Raw genomic sequence first — 21,338 nt, 5'->3', positions numbered from 1 at the left:
AAGGGGCTTCTGGATCAGAGCGCACTCCGCCAGCGTCTGAATGTACAGAACGCTCACTTTCCTCCCAGAAGCTGTCACTCCTGACAGAACTCAAGACGTGCAACACCGTCTGACGTGCTTTTCATCCCCACCTTTATTTTTGAGAAGTTGTGAGGACTTGTAAATGGTCTAAAACCCAGCGAAAACACACCTCACCTGCACCACGATTTTGCAAGAAATATTTTTGCTTCCTTCCCTCTTCCCTTGTGGAGTCACATTTGCTGCAAGAGCCAACCTTTTGTGTGTGTCATCAGGCAGGTCACGTTTGATGTAAATGCATTACCTGATTCAAATCTAGAAATCTAGAAAATACACTAGCCACATCAGGCTACCGAAAATCTGAAATGGGGCTAGTGTCTACAGCTGACCAGCACAGGAGGTCAGGAGACTTAGGGATTCCCATTCTACTACTAGAGAAATGTTGCCCACAATACCCACCTGAAAATACCTTACTTTGTGATTTCCAAATTCCATGTTTGTTTCTTTTCTTTTTATTTATTTTGAGAGAGAGAGTGAGAGAGTGTGTGTGTGTGTGTGCTCGAGCAGGGGAGGGGCAGAGAGAGAGGGAGACAGAATCGCAAGCAGGCCGCATGCACGCTGTCGGCGCAGAGCCCAAGGCGGGCCCGATGTCAAGAACCATATCATGACCTGAGCTGAAATCAAGTCAGACGCTTAACCGACTGAGCCCCCCCAGGAGCCCTGTGATTCCAAATTCTTAATCCTAAAGCCGTAAAATCTATTACTGAGGATCTGGAACACACCGCCTGGTGCTCCCTCCTCGCTACAGCAGCGGCCGAAGTTTAACAGTACAATATCCTGCAAGCATCGCTGACACCTGGCCGCACGAGATCGTGTATCAAATCATAACGTCTGTTTACAGAGGACAGGCGCCGAGGCACGGACCAAATCACATGCTCAATAAAACATGCTGTGAGAAGGCACAGCTAGGATGTGACCCCATGCAGCCAGACCCTCGGCCAGAGTACCGAAGCGTGTTAACTGACTCGTGTTACGCGGCCCTCCGCAACCCCGGGGCTCTGTGCTCGCGCTTACTGCAAAACGCAACAACCAAAGAAGTGAAACCTGTGTGTACATTCTGGGTGGGACTCTGTTCCGGAAGTGGGCGCGGGATCGGCGACAAGGCAAGGTAGAGGGTGCGTGAGGCAGAGGCGGGGGGGTGGGAGGTGGGGCCCGTCGGGTGGTGCTCCCTGGACCCCGCACAGCACTCCTCCCTCAGCCCTGTCCTCTACCTGCCCTGGGGCACAAGGACAGGACACAGAGAAACTCCAGAAGCTTCTCTTGCCCATGTGTGTCCTTTCTGCCTAACCTCGTCTTCAACATCCAAGTTTCATGAGGATGTTCTAAAGGCCTCCTTCACCTTGAATTTTCTCTATTTCTGACACTCATCTCAGAAGCTGGGAGGGAAGAGACGCGAGGCAGCACTGGGCTCGGCCTGCAGACTTGAACCTTAGCGCATGTCAGCACTAAGAACAGGGAGGTTGTAAGTTTTCAGGGCTTCTGGAAGATCAGGAATCAGACGACCCGCGGAGGGTCCCTCACGGCTGCGCATCCACTGGCCAAGCCAGGGGGAAGGACACACTGTGACCTGGCGTGTTCCGCACTTCTGAACAGACCGGACCACACACCCTTCCTCCCTGCCCCAGACCCTCCAGCCACGTTCATTCGAGTGCCCACATCCAGGGTACACTCTGCGGGCTCTCTAACGCCTTCGCAATCACCTCACCGGTTCCAGAGACTCTCGATTTTGACTTTCCTTCAGCCAAAACATCTGTGAGGTGAGAGGCAAAGTAAATTCGCCTTACTGCAAATGCCATCCCTTCCCCTGAAGCCTCCCTGAACAGTTAATAAGACGTGACACGTTTTTATCTACACGCTCATCACTCGGCTTCCAGCAACGTCTTATATTTTAATCACCTCTTCCATCCGCACCACGCATTCCCCTAAGCGGGGAGATCATCCCGTTGAGAGTCCTACTCCTAAATCCACATAGGAAAAAGGCCAATACAAAACACAAACAGAACTAGGGGAAAGTAGGAAAAAAAAAAAAAATCAGCCCCCATCCCTGCTGGCCTCCAACTGATTAAGAATTTTTTTCTTCAACAGGTACTTACATTATTATCAGAGCACTTTTAAAACACAAAGTTGGCAAGTCTAAAAGACTTCCAACTGCATTTAGGGACCGAGAGTTCCTTTATTTTTAAATACATGCTCTTTCTAGTTAAACAGAGCTACTCAAAAATTACTAATTGTAATTTACGTTATGAAATTATTCCCAAGAGCAATTTCCTACATTAATATGTAACGCTGTATTTCCAAAACACGTTTCTATGGTTGTCCGTTAAAAACATTAATATTAAAAAGCTGAAATCAATTGCAAAACAAACAGCAACCCAAAGAATTCTGACCTTTTGCTTCACCGTGATACGATTAAGTAATGCAGGTTCCAATGCTTAAAATAATTCTGAAAAAAAGCTGCATGGTCACTAATAATACTTACTTATTAAGTGTTACTCTCAAAAATATTTTATAAATAAAAATCTCCCACCCGCCCCAGCAGAAAAAAACAGACCCTAAAAAACGTCTCATCATGCTGCCTTCGGTGTCTCTCCAAACACTTCAGATTTAAACATTTTAAGCGACTACCCCCATCACACAGGGTCACACAGGGTCACACAGGGTCACGGGCTTGAGTCTACTCACACAGTTGAAGCTGATGGGCAAACAGCTGTCCTGTATCTTGAGACAGACATTAGCTTCCTGCCTTCCCTATCCTCATAAGCAGCTACTTAAAGTTTGAGTTTTATGCAAGAAAACATTTTAAAGCCTTCAGTGTTTTACTGCAGCAGACTTCAGATTCATTCCTGTAACACATTTAACATGAAACAGAGTTGAGACAGTTAAAATTGTGTACATTTTAATTGTCTGAAATTTTAAGAAGTGCTTTCACTCTTACAGCTACATAAAAAGGGGTGTTGAGGGAAAATTAATGAAAACACTTCACTTGGTATTTGACACCAACGTGCAATACAGCAATACACAACTTTACCATACGGATTTTTCTTCACCTGGCCACAGGTTAGGTGGGCAAGGATTACTTTTTATACGATCATTTATACCCCCAAATAAGCAAAACTAGGTATTTTTGTGTCTCTAAAGTTTAATTTATTTAGCATAAACGTCCAGCAACAGAAGAAGAACTTTTACAAACAGTCAATGGGGATGACTTCGGTGCCCCAAGAATATCCCTTGGGACCCTCCTGGGTGGGGAGAATGAGATTCTGGGTCCTGTTCCGACTGAAGTTAAGAGCCGTATTTCTAACATTTGCTATGAAAGTTTGCAGCACATTCACCGACCAATTCACATCTCTATAGAAGCATTTCTGCTACAGGTTTACCAAGCGTTAGAAGGCTTGTCTGGAAAGTAAAACTGCATTCAATCAAAATGTCCTAGAATACCTGGATATAAAACATGGGCCTCAAATTTCTACAGAGAATTTTAGTTAATACTTCAGCATTTCACGGCGTAAACTTACTATTTATATGAGCAACATGGTTAGAAACACCATGAGAAGTAACGTCCAAATACTCAATTTCACTGGCTACTTTTTAAAGTATTACTTAATGCTGAAATAAGTTACTGCACGTTTGCTTTGCTACAAAAGACAAATGTTTGTTTATAATCACTTATATGTACATGCAAAGGTTTAAGAAATAATTCACACCTCATAAAAGCTGACGGAACCCGATGGAATAACTTTCACACAAGTTAAAGTACTTGTCCGAGAACCTAACCGTGCTTCAGAACTCTTTTCAACTTGCTGATTATCACCTTAGGTTTAAGTGAGCCTACTGTAGGACACAACAGCTAAAAAATAAGTTGTACCCATCTCGGGCTGTAAAACAGAAATATGTTTTCTGTCTACGAACAACAATCAACATTTAATGAGTGATTATGGTGTCACTGGCCCTGTCCCTAAATTTTACACGCACACTAATCCTCATTCCACCCTCAAAAAGGTAGGTGCAATTATTGCCAACTCTTTCTAGATCACGGAACTGAAGTCTGGAGATGCTAGAAACTTGTTTAAGATCACAGAGCTAATCAGTGACAGAGACAGGACTCGAACCCAGATTTGTCTCCCAGGCCTACTGCTCTTACGCATCGAGCCAGATTACAGGCAACGGCGAGCCACTGTCCTGGTAAAAACATACCTAGAACTGTTTGCGGATGGGGTTTCCTATGTGAAGTGTGGACACTAGTAAATGAGTGTGATCATGAAACCAACAGGGTGGTCCCAAACTCAAGAGAGCCATCTCTTAACAAGAAACGACCGTTAGAAATGGAAGGAGCCGAGAGAAAAATCAAAACGGGATGCATTCTGAAGGGCCGCTAAAGAGAAAACAGGAGCAGGCTTATCTTGGGTGGTACGAGAGTTCAGGTGTGAAGCACCGTGTGGACATCTCAGAAGACCCGTTCCAGTTCAACATAAGACACGTTCAAATGCTTGGGGCCAATCCTGCGTGGCTCAGTGGGTTGAGCGTCCGACTTCGGCTTGGGTCATGATCTTACGGTCCGTGAGTTCAAGCCCCGCATCGGGCTCTGTGCTACCAGATCAGAGTCTGGAGCCTGCTTCAGATTCTGTGTCTCCCTCTCTCTCTGTCCCCCCCACCCCCCACTTGCGCTCTGTCTCCATCTCAAAAATAAACATTAAAAAAAGATTTAAAAAAATTACATCAAATGCTGAAGAAGCCAACAGCTGGAACACGCTCCCTCCTGTAGCACTGAGTGTGTGCAATTCGATGTTTGAACCTCAACCACCACAGTAATAAATGACTCTGCCCAAATGACCAAAGCATGCTGAAATTCTTCGTGGATGAAAGTCTGATAGGGAACACTGTCTATAGGGAAAGTCTGATACGGAACAGAGCAGCCTCAAAGTTAGCTCCCCACAGATGACTTACTACAAAATGAAAAATAATAAACCTTTAAGTGGAAGAACCTGGAAGATACCACACTGATCCAAAGACCACAAGTTAGTTTCCCCGATGAGGGGACAGACAGACACGTGCCCCCTGACACGATGCACCGAGAAGCACACATCACTAACGTGGTGTCCCCGCTGACTCTGCGTTCCCCAAAGGTATTCAAAAGGACACATCAGACAAACTCAAATTGAGAGATTCTGTAAATAAATGGTCACTCTTCACAAAATACCAACGTCAAGGAGGTAAAAGCTAAAGCGTTCCTGATGAAGGGACAATAAAGAGACAAAGTGACCAAATGCCACAAATGATTCTAGGCTGGATCCTGGACCGGGAGAAAAATTAATGAAGAGCATTTCTGGGAGAAATAGAGAAATTCGGAAGTGGACCATGTATTAGAGAATTCTATCATTAATCAGTGTTAAATCTCCCTTATTCGATAACTGAACTGTCTTTGAAAACACAAGAATGGCCTTGTCAGAATATCTGCATAAGCCTTACAGGGGAAAAGGACATGATGCGTGCAACGTACCGTCAAGCCATCCAGGAAAAAAAGAGAGAATGACAGAGTGAACGTGGCAAAGAGTTAACAGTGGGTGAACCTTGCCAAGGGGTATATGGGAATTCTTTGTATTATTAATGTAACTTTCCGTAAACTTGAAATTATTTCCAACCATTTTTAAATGTTTACTTTGAGAGAGAGAGAGAAAGAAAGAGACAGAGGGCAAGCTGGGGAAAGGCAGAGAGAGAGGCGGATACAGAATCCGGAGGAGGCTCCAAGGTCTGAGCTGTCAGCACAGAGCCCGACACAGGGTCCAAACCCACAAACTGTGAGATCACGACCTGAGCCGACGTCGGACGCTTCACCGATTGAGCCGCCCAGGCAGCCCTGAAATTATTTCAAAATAAAACCTGAGAAAGATAAATATTCGAGGCTGATGTTCTAAGGATTCTGAATACCTAACAAGAAAGAGTATCATTTTTCCAATCTGATGTCCGTCCACTCAAACTCCAATCTGACGGCAATTACAGTAATCCCTGATTTCCGATTTGGTGAATTATTATAGTGCTCTCACGTCAAACATCCAGCGGAGTGCTAAATGACACATGCCATTCCACACTGATGACAAGGTGTGGCTCAGTGGATCGGAGTCAAGGGCACGTCACCTCCTCCCAACCTTCCCCAAACCACGCCGCGGTCACAGGACAGACAGTCCTCCCCCGACCCCCCGAGCCCCTGCCATCTTCCAACTGGGGGTGCAGCTGCAGGTGAGTGTCCCTTCCAAATTAGGTTAATTTCTGCTCATGCCAGGCAGCAAAGCAGAACCCAAGTAAGAGGCGTGTGATCAACAACACGCAAGGAAAATATTAAAACGCCCTTCCCCAAACAAATAAACTCCAAATGCCAATAAAGAGCTGATGAAGCACCCATTTACTAGAGAACACCTGGAAAAGACAAGGTAACAATGTCATCACTGAGAAGCTGGCCCACAAGCGGCTGATACACAAACATGTCCGTGGCACGGAACCATGAAATAAAGCTGGAGGGAAAAAGAAAGAAAACAGAGAGGGGACTATGAACGAGAGAAGGCGTGGGAAAGGAGACCACCCTGATGGCCACACACCGCCACACCACTAATGCCCAGCTCCCCTTCCTCCCCAGCGGCCCCACGTATCTTCCCTGCGCATTGTAACTTCCGTTCAATCTTCCACCATCCTCTTCTCAACTAGTGGAAGGGGTTTTACAAGACTAACAGCTGTAGAGGACAGCTCTGACCGCTGTACAGTTATTTGCATCTTATACCCACACTCCTTTTTTTTGCTTGTCAAGAGGCACAGAACAATAGTCTCTCTACTGGGAAAAGCGCACAAACAATTCCCTTTGGAAAGGAGTGGAATGATAGCACGCGTCACCTGGCTCACAGTCTAACAAAGACAGGAATTGGAGGGGTAGATACCCAGCAAAATCAGAAAGTCAAGGCTGAACAAGGATGACCCAGGAAGAAGCGATGAATTTAGTCTCCTATACGCAATATCTTCTGCATCAGGTATGAGCACCGGGGGCACAACATTTGCTGTACTTTAGCTCATTCCAGATCCGCTCCGTTACAGAGCTACGGCCTTCTTTGACCTGCTCTCTATCAGATTAATCTCTTTAACCCGATGGCATACCTTGTTTAAAGGAGGCACTTTAACAGGCCATCGCAGAATGTCTAACTGCAAAACGGGCAAAGATATTTTATCCCAACCAAAATTCCTGTGTTCTCTCCCATTTTCTCGGGCAGCACGTTATCAAATCCTCTCTGCCCACTGGACCTAAGTACTAGCTTTCCAAATTTTCCTCTGATCTTAATTCAAATGCCAATCTCTGATTGCTGCCGGTTCATGCTCCTCTTTTTTAAGTGTTTCTTTTTGAGAGTGAGAGTGGGGCAAAGGCGGGGGGGGGGGGGGCAGGGGCAGACAGAGAGGGAGAGAGAGGATCCTAAGCAGGCTCCAGGCTCTGAGCTGTCAGCACAGAGCCCGATGGGGGTTTGAACTCTCGAACCTTGAGATCATGACCTAAGGGGAAGCTGGACGTTCAGCCACCTGAGCCAACCGGGTGCCCGGGTTGATGCTCTTTTAATACAAGAATCAGAATAATCCACACTGTGAAAGAAAGCTGATGAACTCCAATGTAAAATTAAGTCAATTTTGAACCGAAAGTCCCTAATATGTATGATTAGTATACATACATAATCTATTTAGGAGGGCAGGAAGCAAGTTTTCAGGCATCCCTTGTTTCTAAATCAAGTCTTACCTATACTGCCGAGGAGATTATAACATGCCTGAGTCAGCAAATTAAGCTCCCTTCAGAGGCTTCATGAATCATTAAGTCAGACCAACACAGTCTGCAGCCGAGTTTCCAGCAAATCCCAAACTATGACACTACAAATCATAAACCTTTATCTGTAGCTACTTATGTATTTCCCTTAACTCAGATCATACTATGCAGGTCCCAACTCTGAGGAGAAAGGTGATATAGAAAGAAACAAAAAAAGGCTCCAAAAAAATAAAACTTCGTAGAAGGCAGAAATACTAGGGGGAAGGGGACGGGAACTATTACAAACCAGCCATGGTTCAACAAGCCCATTCAAAATTTAGGCTTTTCTTACAAATTTGAGTTTTAAATAAGGAATATCATTTTTGAAGAGGTTTTACAGTTAAAATTAAAGGCAGGCGTTTGTTGGGGGGAAAGGGGGAAGACAAAACATAAAGCACAAGTACAAAGAAGAGAATTAACGGCCGGTCGGCAATCCAGCTTTTTCCCTAGGACAGGTTTCATCCTCTTGGTTCAACATGGGTTTCCTCCTCTGCCCAGACTACGAGACAAAGGCTCCATTTGTACCACAGCAAAGGTCCACTCCCAGGTACTCACACGCACGTCCACACAGAGGCTTGTGCTGGCGTGTTCGCAGCGGCCTTATTCGTGACTCGTGACGGCCAAGTACCAAGTCAGCCGGAGTAGCCAACAGATGGTGAGTGGACACACAGATCGGGACGCGTGCACACAGTGGAACACTATTTAGCAATAAAAAGCAACCAACCACCGATGAACAACACGGAGGAGTCTCTAAATTACCGTGCCAAGTAAAAGAAGACCGACACAAAGGACTACATAATATGTGATCCAATTTATATGAAATGCTACAGAGAGCCACCAGGCAGAATGCAGGTCCAGGGACCAAGGGTGGCAGAGGTATGAACTCCTGAGCGACACCAGGAAACCTTCTGGGGTAACGGAAATGTTCCACATCACGGTTATAACCACATTCGTCATAACTACAACTGCACACTTAAAATTAGCTAATTTTGTTGTATGCAAATTTACTTCAATAAAGCTGAACTTTTAAAAATACTAAAATAGGACAAAAGAAACAGCCGTTCTGATTCGAAACATGATGGAGTCCTAGCGATGCCAGGCAGAGGATCTTACTATTACAAGTTTGAGTTACAGCAGGAGGTGGCACGTAAGAGGATTAGGAGTTTCTCCAAGTACCGGTGTTCTACTAAGCAATCATTTTATTTTTCATGTCTTAAAATAACGTTCTAAACAATTACCCTCATTTAGATAGAAGCAGAGAAACTTTTCCCTTTCTTACCTTCTCTCTGTATCTACTTTTTTTTTTATCACCACAGTGCCTTGAAAATGACTTGGTACCTTGAACGAGGTCAGCTTGGATTGCTTTTCGTTTATTTTTATTTCCAAGTAATCTCTACACCCAACGTGGGGCTCAAATCCATGACTCCAAGATCAAGAGTCGCACGCTCTGGTGGCTGAGCCAGCCAGGTGCCCCTCAGACCACCGTATAATTAACGTGTTGCTTTACAACAAGCATGAAGTGTGAATTAGAGCTTGAACATACTTATCGTCAGTTTTTAAAGTTGGGAAAAGGGGGCTTATAATTCTAACAAACTCTACTGAGTATGATTTCCTAGTCCTAAATATTTTAAAAAAGTGTAACTGACATGAATTTATTGCATTTCAACAAAAGACACCTCCCAAATAAAGGCAGCCTAGCTTATTCCTTTCATGAATTCATCCTTCTGAATGTTTCCTAACTCTTCAGAAAATGCAGGGAAAGCAATTTCCTCATACTTTCTTAATCATTAAAGTTATGTTACAGGGGCGCCTGGGTGGCGCAGTCGGTTAAGCGTCCGACATCAGCCAGGTCACGATCTCGCGGTCCGTGAGTTCGAGCCCCGCGTCAGGCTCTGGGCTGATGGCTCGGAGCCTGGAGCCTGTTTCCGATTCTGTGTCTCCCTCTTTCTCTGCCCCTCCCCCGTTCATGCTCTGTCTCTCTCTGTCCCAAAAATAAATAAAAAACGTTGACAAAAAAAATTAAAAAAAAAAATAGTTATGTTACAAATAAAAGCTTCCATTAAAAAAAAAAAAATCCTTCTCTTGAAAAGATCAATAACCATCATTCAAATATAAGACCTAAAGATAAACTCATAGTAAACTGGGTAATTTGAATCCAAGAGACTTCTTCAGGGAACTTAAGAAGAACTTAAAGTTTTTTCAGTTTTTTAATGTTTATTTATTTTTGAGAGAGAGAGAGAGAGAGAGACAGAGAATGAATGAATGAATATGAATGAGTAGGGGAGGGGCTGAGAGAGAGGGGGATACACAGAATCCCAAGCAGGCTCCAGGCTCTGAGCTGTCAGCAGAGAGCCTGACATGGGGCTCAAACCCACAAACCGTGAGATCACGACCTGAGCGAAGTCAGAAGCTTAACTGACTGAGCCACCCAGGGGCCAGAACTTCAAAGTATTTTTAAGAAAAATCACATTTCAAACATTTTTAACTTGTTTACCACTAAGTTCAAGTGCTCAAAATAATAGCAATTTAAGAATAGCCTTTCAATTTAAACGATTCTTCTCCATTCTATTAGTATAATGGTCATGTCAATATTACCAAGATAAAATGCTCAGACGCAGACACCTTCAGTGAACCCGCTCTCTCGCTTGCTGACTTCTCTGCAGAGCCGGAAGGGACACGACAGAAGACACAAATCCAGCCTCAAGAAGTTAGGTGGGGTCCTTTCCCCCATAACTCTTAACAATTAGAAGTCTGAATATATTGTTAGTACCTATCCAATAAAAACATTAATACTGAATAACCATTAGGGTTCCAAATGCCATTTTCAGTTTATTATATTCTGTTCACTGAGAATACAGAGTTGATTTAAAAAAATTTTTTTTTAATGTTTATTTATTTTTGAGACAGAGAGAGCAAGGGAGAGGCAGAGAGAGGGGAACAGAGGATCTGAAGCAGGCTTTGTGCTGACAGCTGCGGGCCTGGTGCGGGGCTCGAACTCACCAACCGTGAGGTTGTGACCGGAGCCCAAGTTGGACGCTTAACCAACTGAGCCACCCAGGGGCCCTGGAGTTGATGTTTTTAAAAACTTTTTTAATGCTTATTTATTTTTGAGAGAAAACAGAGCGCGGGCAGGGGAAGGGCAGAGAGACAGAGGGAAACAGAATCCGAAGCAGGCTCCAGGCTCCGAGCTGTCAGCACAGAGTCCGATGCGGGGCTCAAACCCACAAACCGTGAGATCATGACCTGAGCTGAAGTTGGATGCTCAACCAACTGAGCCCCCCAGGTGCCCCTAGAGTTGACTTTTTACAAAGTTTCCAACAACCATTAAACTTTTTTTCTATAAATCCTTTTTGATTAATCCCAGTTAACAGTTATATATGTTGCATATAAATATTATGTTGCAAATGGGATAAATACACGGAGAAAAATGAACACAAAAATACCCCTGCTAAGAAACAGCACATGCACACAAGTCACTTTCCTGGTCAAAGTTAAACCACATCCTTCTGCCTGTTACGATCTGATTAACACTAAATACTAGAAGCCATCTGTGTTGCTCACCACCGTATGTCCAATACCTGACACACCTACACACAACAGGTGTCCCAGGAGCCCCACGCTTAGACAGCGGACTGGCACCCCCAGGAGCCCCACGCTTAGACAGCGGACTGGCACCCCCAGGAGCCCCACGCTTAGACAGCGGACTGGCACCCCCAGGAGCCCCACGCTTAGACAGCGGACTGGCACCCCCAGGAGCCCCACGCTTAGACAGCGGACTGGCACCCCCAGGAGCCCCACGCTTAGACAGCGGACTGGCACCCCCAGGAGCCCCACGCTTAGACAGCGGACTGGCATCTGGCCTGCATTTATCCATATGCCACGGACACAAACCCGGAGCCTCTAGACAGCAACCACAGGAAACTAAACCTCCCATGTAAACATCAAATTACCAGTCGTTTTCATCTTTACTTTTTAGGATCAAGGAATGCTTTAACAGCGTAGAACATACTAATCTGGTTTAAATTAGCGACTTTCCTCCTTCCAGGCCAGTAAATGGTCACATTAATCTGTAGCAATCTGAAAATAGTAGGCCAGATGACAAGCCTGTGTGTTTAAGATTTTCTAATTTATACTACGTTCCCTTCAGGAATTTAATGGCACCCATAGATCACGGCAGACATAAGCACTGTGTACAGACGTCATCGAAGCAGTCATCTCTTTCTCACGTCGTTAAAATGCCCACATGTTTACTTTCACTACTTCTGCTGAAGAAAGCACCAGTAACAGGACTAATTTTCAATTCTCCCTTCACGGGGGACAAAAATAGAAGCGTATTAGCTCGAAAACTATTTAGGAGGAGTCAACCCCTGAATGTGCACTGATTTGGTTTTCCACATTACACAGAGATCTTGATAACTTTAAATTCCTATGTTCGTGATACCTGATTTATATAAATTGTCAGGCAGGCCTGAATCAGTAACTCCAAGCTCAGTTTTTTCTCTTCTGTTTCTAGGTGTGGTTAAAAAACATCAAATAAATTGCTAGGCACCATAGTCTTCGAAGCCATATAGCGTTCAGCCGAAAACTGTTCATCATCAACAACGGGTCCTATAATAGCTCCTTTTAAATGTTAAAAAGTCCAACTGGCTCCAGCACCGGCCTCAACATATTGAAGTCAAAGTTCCAATGACCCGGCTTTATGGCAGCCAAAAGCAAAGACCAACGAGAATACGATTCAAAATGTCAAGAGATAAGTAGATTTAAAAAGAGTGTTCCCGAACTGATCACTAAACATGGATTAACAACTTCAGAAAATTACGAATTCCCAGGTCCTACTCCGCACCTGCCGCATCAGTTTCTGGAGACGCAGACCAAGACTGAGACTAAGCTTCCAAGGGATTCTTAGACTCGAGTGTGAGAACCACTACTGTAGATACATATGGGGAAATATTATTTTAGCACAGAACACAGTAAATACATGTTCGTAGCTGAAAAGAAAACGGTTTCCGATTGCTGTAAAGATGGCAACTGGAGAACAATTTAGGTCAACTAAAATTAGGTCAAAGGATGCATCTCAAAAGTAGTCTGTCGAAACACAATGGTTTCCCACTATAAACTTTGGAGAGCCACTATTTAAAATTTTAGGAAGTGCTTTTTGTTGGATGGACGTAAGAAAACAATGGTTTACAACTAACTACAGTACCTGGTATGAACAAGGGGTTCAGCTTTTTGCCATTTGGAAGTCAGCTTGATAACTCAAGTAAGAATGGTATTAACGGAGATTGGCTACTCAGAATTTGGCGCAGAAGATTTCAGTGACACTTTGGGGAGAAGAGGGTTAAAGCACGCAGGAACAATTTTTCCAGACGGTCTGTCCCGAACTAATACAGTCCTCTACCCCGGGGTTGATGGTTGCATACACTCTCCTCTCAATTGCTGGAAAGGCACCATGATAGGAGAGGAGATGAGCAGAGGGACCTCCGACTTCGAGATCACAGAATAAGCAAGTGTCTCTCAAAACCCAAGCAGTAACGAGGAGAACGAGAGACAGGGACACAAACTTCGTCTTCAGCAAAACACGAGCCGACTGTAACCCTGGATCACACAACTCGTCTACGACCATGTCGAGAGGGGGAGGCAGAGGTCTCAGCACAGGGAGGAAGAGCCTAACGGGCTGACGGGAAAGGGCTCGATGTAATAACGGCCATCTGCTCCGCCAGGAAACCTGGAAGTCATCAGAAAAATGGAAATTCGGAGGCGCCTGGTGGCTCAGTCGGCTGAGCGTCAGACTCTTGGTTTTGGTTCAGGTCATGATCTCAAAGTTGTGGGACTGAGCCTAGCGTTGGGCTCTGTGCTGAGCGCGGAGCCTGCGTGGGACTCTCTCTCTTTCTCTCCTCTCAGAAAAACAAAAACCAAAACAAAAACAAGGAAGGAAAAGAAAATTTCTATTTCCCCTCTGCTCACCAACCCCACCCCTACACAAGAGCTCAAATTGCAAACAGACGTTTCCCAGCCAAAACAGCACATGTAAACAGAAGGATCAAAAAACCACTATTTTTTAAAAGCCTCTTTGTAATAAGCACTGAATAAGCATTTAACATCTCAAGATTGTTAAGTTTAAGGAATTATGATTTTCGGCACATCTCACACTTAAAGCATAGATGTGCTATACACTTATCAAAATCTTGGAGATACACATTTAATTCATCTAAGTTATGGAAAATTTCTACCGTAAAACCTGAAGGACAAAACCAGTCCTCAATGACCTGGCTCCAGCTATAGATGAAGTGGTTACATAGGGCCAGATGTGGTTGCAAACGAAGGTTCTTTCAGACCTGTGACACTCAGTGGAAAAGCCATGGCAGTTGGGGAGGGGTGGGGGAGGACTCTGGAGAGAAAGAAACCCCCGGCTTCGCTCTCTGTGCCTCAACTATTTTGAGGGTGAGGACCAGTGAACTCAAGAACATGGCCAACAGGACCCTCCTATACGAATGCGAGAGACCGAACAGGCCCTTTTTGACCAAGAGGGCTATTTTTCATAGAGAACTGAGCATTCAGTTCGGCTCAGGTCCTGATCTCACAGTTCAGTTCGTGAGTTCGAGCCCCGCGTCGGGCTCTGTGCTGACAGCTTGGAGCCTGGAGCCTGCTTCGGATCCTGTGTCTCCCTCTCTCTGCCCTTCCCCTGCTTGCATTCTCCCTCCCTCTCTCCCTCTCTCTCAAAAAATAAACATTAAAAAATTTTTAAATGAAATAAATAAACAAAGAGGGGCGGGCAGCGGGAGAAAGAAGAAACAAGAGTGTTGAGACTGGGGCTGACCAAGCTGAAGACCCAGTGGTGGGGAGAGGAGGAGGGCGGGAGGGGTGGGGCTGCAGCCACAAGACCCCGCCCCCAGATAGAGACCTCATCAGCTGTTTAAGAGATGCAAAGTCACCCCACAAGGCGCAGCCACTCCTCCCTCGGAACCGGAAGAGCCACCGCACAAAGAGGAGCACACCAAGTGCTGGTGACAGGGAAGACAAAACGAATCCTCACGCGCACTGCTGCTGGGACTGTAAAAAATTGTCGTTTCTTACAAAGTTAAACTTGCAGTTCTCTTATGACCTGCAATTCCCCTTCCAGGTTTCTGCCCAAGAGAAACAAAAATGTCTGCCATCCAAAAACTTGTACATAAATGTTCACAGCGGCAAGACGAGCCAAAAACTGAGCCAAAAACTGGCAACGATCCAAACGTCCACGAACCAGGACACAGATAAATAAATACAACGTGGCCGGTATCTACACAATGAAAACTAACCAGCAATAAAAAAGGACAAGCCAAGAGCATTCAATGGGGGAAAGGGCAGTCTTTTCAAAAAAGGTGGTGGGAAAGCTGGATATCCACAAGCAAAGGAATGAAGTTTGACACTTACACCATGTACAAAAATTAACTGAAATGAGTCAAACACCTAAATGTATAAACTATAAAACTCCTACAAGAAAACACAGGGCACAAGACTGGACACTGGATGTGGCAATGATTTCTTGGATTTGACACCGAAAACAAAGGTAACGACAGATAATCTGAGCATCATCAAAGTTAAAAACTTTTGTCCAAAGGACACAATCAACAGAGTAAAAATAAAAAGGCACCCCACAGAATGAGACAAAATATGTACAAATGTGATTACTGGATAAGAGATAAATATCCAGAATATATAAGGAACTCCTAAAAGAACTTGAATAGACACCTCCCCAAAGATGACATACTCATCTAGGCCAATAAGCACGTGGAAAGATGCCCAGCATCACTGATCATTAGGAAACGCAAATCAAAACCACACTGAGATACCACTTCACGCCGTCTGGATGGCCATTTTCAAAAAGAGAAAAGTTTTGGTGAGGATGTGGAGAAATCAGAACCCTTGTGCACCGGTGGTGGGAATGTAAAAAGGTACAGCCTCTGTCAAAGAGTGTGGCGGTTCCTCAGCAAGTTAAATCCAGAATTACTACATGACCCAGCCATCCCGCTTCAAGCATAGAAGCAAAAGCTGTGAAAGCAAAACCTGGAAATTATTTGACCACCAACGTTTACGGCAGCATTACAGAAACAACCCAAATGTCTGCGGACAGACATGGTGAGACAAAGTGTGATCTATACACTCACCGTGAAATATTATTCTGTCTTTAACAGCAGTAAAATTTTCGTATGTGTTACAAGATGAATGAACCTTGCAGATCGCATGCTAAGTGAAATAAGCCAGAAACAAAAAGGACAAATTCTGTATGATTCCGCTTACACAAAGGACTTCAGGGGCACCTGGTTGGATCAGTTGGTAGAACATCCCACCCTTAATCTTGGAATCGTGAGTTCAAGCCCCACATTGGGCACCGAGAAGAAAGAGAGAGAGAGAGAGAGAGAGAGAGAGAGAGAGAGAGAGAGAAGAAAAGAAAGAACTTCAAACAAATTCTCAGAAACACAGAAAACAGCAGTTTTGGGGAGCAGACGGTGAGCTGCTGTTAAATGGGCACAGAGTTTCAAGATGGAAAAAGTTCTGGAGACGCACAACAGTGATGGCTGCATGCCAGTGTGCGTGCATTCACTTACAAGTGATTTAATGCGTATATTTTATGCGTATTTTACCACAATAAAAAATAAGAAAAGAAAAAAGGACCAAGCTAATGGCAGATGTCACAACATAGGTGTACCTCAAAAACGTGCCAGCGACAGCAGTCGAACTCAAAAGTCCACATTAAAATATGGGATTCCACGTACACGTTGGGAAAGAGCAAATCTACGGAAACAGAGAGCAGGTATACTGGTTACCCAGGATCGGGATTGGAACAGGACCCGTTTACAGACAGGCTTGAGGGATCTTTCTGGAGTGACAGACACGTTCTAAGTGGAGTGTGGTAGTCATCACACAACTGTGTGCATTTATCTAAACTTTCTGAAGCGAACACTTATTAAATGGGTGAGTTTTATGGCACGTAAATTATACCTCAATAAAAAAAATTTTATTTACCAAATTAGAACTTAAAAAAACGCACACGCCTTCTGGCGTGGGTGCGGATAAACTAGATTTTATACAAACTAGCTCAGCTTCCTGGCGAGACTATAAAGCAGCGCAGCTTTTCTCCAGAACAACAGGTTAAAAGCGCTTCCGGTCTGACCCCAAATTCCACTTCTTTGGATCCATCCTAGGGACATAATCAGGCGGCACTGTTTCTAACAGGAAAAGTACTAATCGCCACGGGAAAAGAGTAGGGGGCTGGCTCAAAAACCACGGTGCTTCATCTCACAGGGCACAGGACAGCCGTGAACCGCGATGCCGTCACTAGACTTCTGCACGCAGGTTACCGCCCGGGCTGTCTCCTTTCCCGTTACACCTCTAGCGACCGACACGCTACCTAAGCACGCAGCAGACGTTCGTGTTTCACGTGGCTGAAGATTACAAGGAAAGGGTTCACAATACGAAATTGTGATTCCTCAAAAAATTAAAAAAACATTTGCACGTGCACAGGAAAAAAAGCCTAGAGAGATATAAAAGCAAAATATCAACCTTCATCTCTAGGTAGCGAGATCAGGAGAGAAAAATTTTTTAGCCTCTCCGTTTTCTAAATTTTTACCAATTAACATGTGTTACATTGCTCAACTGGAAAACAACTTCAGAGGTGGAGCCGTCTCAGGCAATGAGGTGTAAGGCTTATAATGTGATGCAGTGGGTTGCTAAAGGTTTATGGAGACAAGTCAAGAGTGTTTTAAAATTTTTATTTATTTATTCAACAAAAATTAAGCACTTCCTATGCGCCAGCCACTGTTTGGGGCCCCGAGATACAGGAATAAATAAAACAAACCCAAATCCCCGCGTTCACAGAAGTGGAAAGTCACCTGGATGCTTGAACGAGACCAAGCAGAGCTGAACCCCGGCGCCAGGACCCCCCGTAAACACGAGGGTGATGCCCGCAAGACGACGGACCCGCCAGCTCACCGGGTTTTTGCCTGGAAGAGTAACAATCCGCCAACAGCAAAGGGAGCGAGTGAACACAGACCTCGCGCCCCTCTGAGCTGCTCGGCGTGGAGGACGGCGCCAGCAGCCACCAACTGCGAGAACCGGTGGCCTCTGGGGAGAGCCCATCTGCAGCGAGGGCAGGCAAGAACAAAACACTCGTGAGGAGTTAAAGATCCTGTCCCCCAGAAGAGAGCCGTGGGGCACGGGGCGGAGGACACGGCACTTGGCACGGGAGTAACACGGCATGGCAGGAACTGACTGACCTCAAAGTTCTTCACCAAGTTTAGGCGGTCTGTAGCGGAGGAGGTATTCTGAAGGTCGACGATGCAAGAGGAACCGTGACGTGGTCCTCAGGTGCTGGGCCAGTCTGTCTTTTATCTCTGTGTCCCCAGAGTCTAAAAGAGAGCCACGTCTGTGGGCGAATACAATCAAAAACCCTCCATGATTTGCAGAGAGCACCCTTAAACTTCAAAATTCAACGCAGCTCAGTAACTTGTTCCAAAAAAAATACCTTTGCCTGACTTCGTAATTTCTTTCAAGGGAACTTTATAGTCGGCTTTGCCAACATGGCTTTTTAACTAACACCTTAGTGATTTCTGACCTCTCTTTCAAACGCAAACCAGTCAGGTCCTTACTATTTCACACCCCAACCTTTTATGCAATTACACCTGGTTTAAGCCCTCGTCCTTCCCGCTTCTCTGCCAGTTATGCCTCGATCATCACGATAAGTCTCACTTAATCTCTTGTCTTCTTCCAGTAGCTACGCGTGTGCCATTCTCACTTCTGCTGCCCGTGTTACTAACCAGTGAACCTGAACTCTGGGTACCTTAAATGACGGAGACTTGAACAGACTTTATTAAAGAGGGGCAGAGTGACCTCAGTTCAAACCGCAGTGGATTCTTACTAGCTGTGTAACCTTGAACCCCTTACTGCCACCACTTTACTGCCGAAGTAAACGCTAACGCGAAGGCACACGATCAGACCACTCTCCAGATCGATAATCCAATGGCTCTCCATCACCAACAGAACAGGCTCTGCTGGCCTCTTTCTCATCCATTTCTGCTTCATGGGGGTCTTGAAGCTCTCAGCTTCTCTGCTGTTAATTATCATCTTGCACAGGCTTTGCTCTACAGCTACAAGGCCTACCGTATCCCATCCCTTTCACGCACTCTGGTTAACTTTTAGTATCTTCTTAACCTTAGTGCAAGCACTTTTTCCCATGTAAAGTCTGTCATTCTCTGCTCCTATTAAAACCTGATGTCGTTTCTCTTCATATCACTAAACATTTTAATCCTTTGTGTGTGTTTCCCCAAGAGATCATGAGTTCCTGGCATAGCACCCAGTAGGCGCTAAAGAAATTTGGGGGATACTGATCAAATATTTGTCAATGTGGGTACCACCACCAACAGCTCACAGGGCTAGAAATTTACAAATGACTAACTATGTAAAGAAGAAAACACAGTGCTCAGTACACCACCATTTCTATCTGCACCAGATCCACGTCAGAAGTTTTTGTAAAGGAAAATTAAGGAAGGTAGAGTGACTCATTAATAAGTTTGTACAAAAAACTTCTGGTTTTTAGCTCACAGGAAACCAAAGAACCAGAAGACGTGAACTCCTCAGAAGGCAGGGAAAAGGCATGGTCCCGTTCTTACAAAGACCCTTGAGAGCTGGGACCCGACCAACGCCACCATCTGACACTCACTGGGACAGGAAGGAGCACTCCCTTTCACCTCTCCCAGGCAGTCATCTGAAAAGTGACCCTGAGATCACAAACCCAAGGCTCACAAAGATTAGTAAAAAGTGACTCCGATAATTAACTCAAAACCATCCTGGCAGTCTCCCCACCTCGACTATCTTTTCCTGCCCAAGTAGATCTGAATGGCGAGGTCACGCGCTGGTGTCAGACTTCCCACATTGAACACAGGCTCTGCCACTTAATCAGCTGTTTGACTTTTTAAGTGGCCTGCACTCTTTACACCTCTGTATCATGATCTGCGAAACGGACAATAACAACACTCGGTTCGTGATTCTGTTGTGAAGACTTGAAAAGTTCCTGTGGGAACAAAGGGAAACTTCCTTAAGCTGATGAAGAATCTCTATAAAAATCGTACAGGTAACATCACACTTGATGTGATCCCACAAAGACCAGAAACAAGGCAAGTGTGTCCCCTCTCGCCACTCCTTCTCAACATGGTACTGAAGGTGCTAGCTAGTGCAATAAGACAAGAGAAGGAAATAGAAGGTATGCAGACTACAAAGGAGGAAATAAAATTGCCTTTGTTCACAGATAACGTGATTGCCTTTGCAGAAAATCTGAATCAACAACAAAAAACTTCTGAAACTAGTAAGTGATTAAGCAAAGTTGCAAGAGTAAGGTTAATATAAAAAGCCAACTGCTTTCCTATACACCACCAAAGCGGAATTTGAAATTAAAAATATAATACCATTGACATTAGCATCCAAAAAATGGCATACTTGGATAGAATAAGACAAAATACGTATAAAATCTATGGGAGAGAAACTGCAAAACTGATAACAAAATCAAAGAACAACTAAATAAATGGAGAGATAGTCCATGTTCATGGGCAGGAAGACTCAGTATTGTCCAGAGGTCAGTTCTTCCGAAATTGATCTATAGATGCAATGAAATCCCAACCAAAATCCCAGCTAGTTATTCTGTGGCTATCAACAAACCGATTCTCAAGTTTATATACGGAGACAAAAGACTTATAACAGCCAATACAGGGGTGCCTGAGTGGCTCAGTCAGTTGAGCCTTGACTCTTGATTCTGGCTCAGGTCATGATCATTCGGTTCATCAGATCTAGCCCCGTGTCGGGCTCCGAGCTGACGGCGCAAAGCCTGCCTGGGATATTCTCTCTCTCTCTCTCTCTCTCTCTCTCTCTCCCTCTCCCTCTCTCTCTCTCCCCCCCCCCCGACTCTCCCCCACTTGTGCACACTCTCTTTTTTTAATGTTTGTTTATTTTTGAAAGAGAGAGAGGGAGACCCAGAATCCAAAGCAGATTCCAAGCTCCAAGCTGTCAGCACAGAGCTGGATGCAGGCCGCAAACTCACGAACCATAAGATCATGACCTGAGCCGAAGTCGGACCCTCAACCGACTGAGCCACCCAGGCGCCCCTCTCTCTGAATAAATAAATAAAATAAAGTCATTAAAAAAATAGCCAATACAATGCTGAAGGAAAACAGAGTTGAAGGGCTCATACTGCTCAACTTCAAGATTTAGTATGAAGTTACAGTAATCAAGACATGTCATATTAGTCAAAGAACAAATAAATAGATCACTAGAACAACCCAGCAAAGATGCATATAAATATAGCCAACTGATCTTTTAACAAAGGAGCGAAGGCAACACGATGAAGCAAAGACGGTCTTTTCAACAGATGATCCTGGAATAACTAGACTTCCACATGCAAAAAAAAATG

The 21,338-nt window shown here is 44.7% G+C and overlaps 1 protein-coding gene across 5 annotated transcripts in view; it reads right to left on the bottom strand.

Moving 5' to 3' along the window:
• ZFAND6 (zinc finger AN1-type containing 6) overlaps positions 1–21,338 on the bottom strand; it is a 72,408-nt gene that overhangs the window by 32,607 nt on the left and 18,463 nt on the right. The window contains exon 3 of one of the 5 annotated variants that reach the window (XM_045058710.1): positions 2,761–2,921. The exons of the other annotated variants lie outside the window; for them this stretch is intronic. The gene's annotated coding sequence lies outside the window, so the exon portion shown is untranslated. The remainder of the gene's footprint in view (positions 1–2,760; positions 2,922–21,338) is intronic. 5 annotated transcript variants of the gene reach the window in all.

The sequence above is a fragment of the Felis catus genome, chromosome B3 (assembly GCF_018350175.1).
Source record: "Felis catus isolate Fca126 chromosome B3, F.catus_Fca126_mat1.0, whole genome shotgun sequence".
Taxonomy (NCBI): Eukaryota; Metazoa; Chordata; class Mammalia; order Carnivora; family Felidae; genus Felis; species Felis catus.
This window is presented reverse-complemented; position numbering and strand designations above follow the sequence as displayed.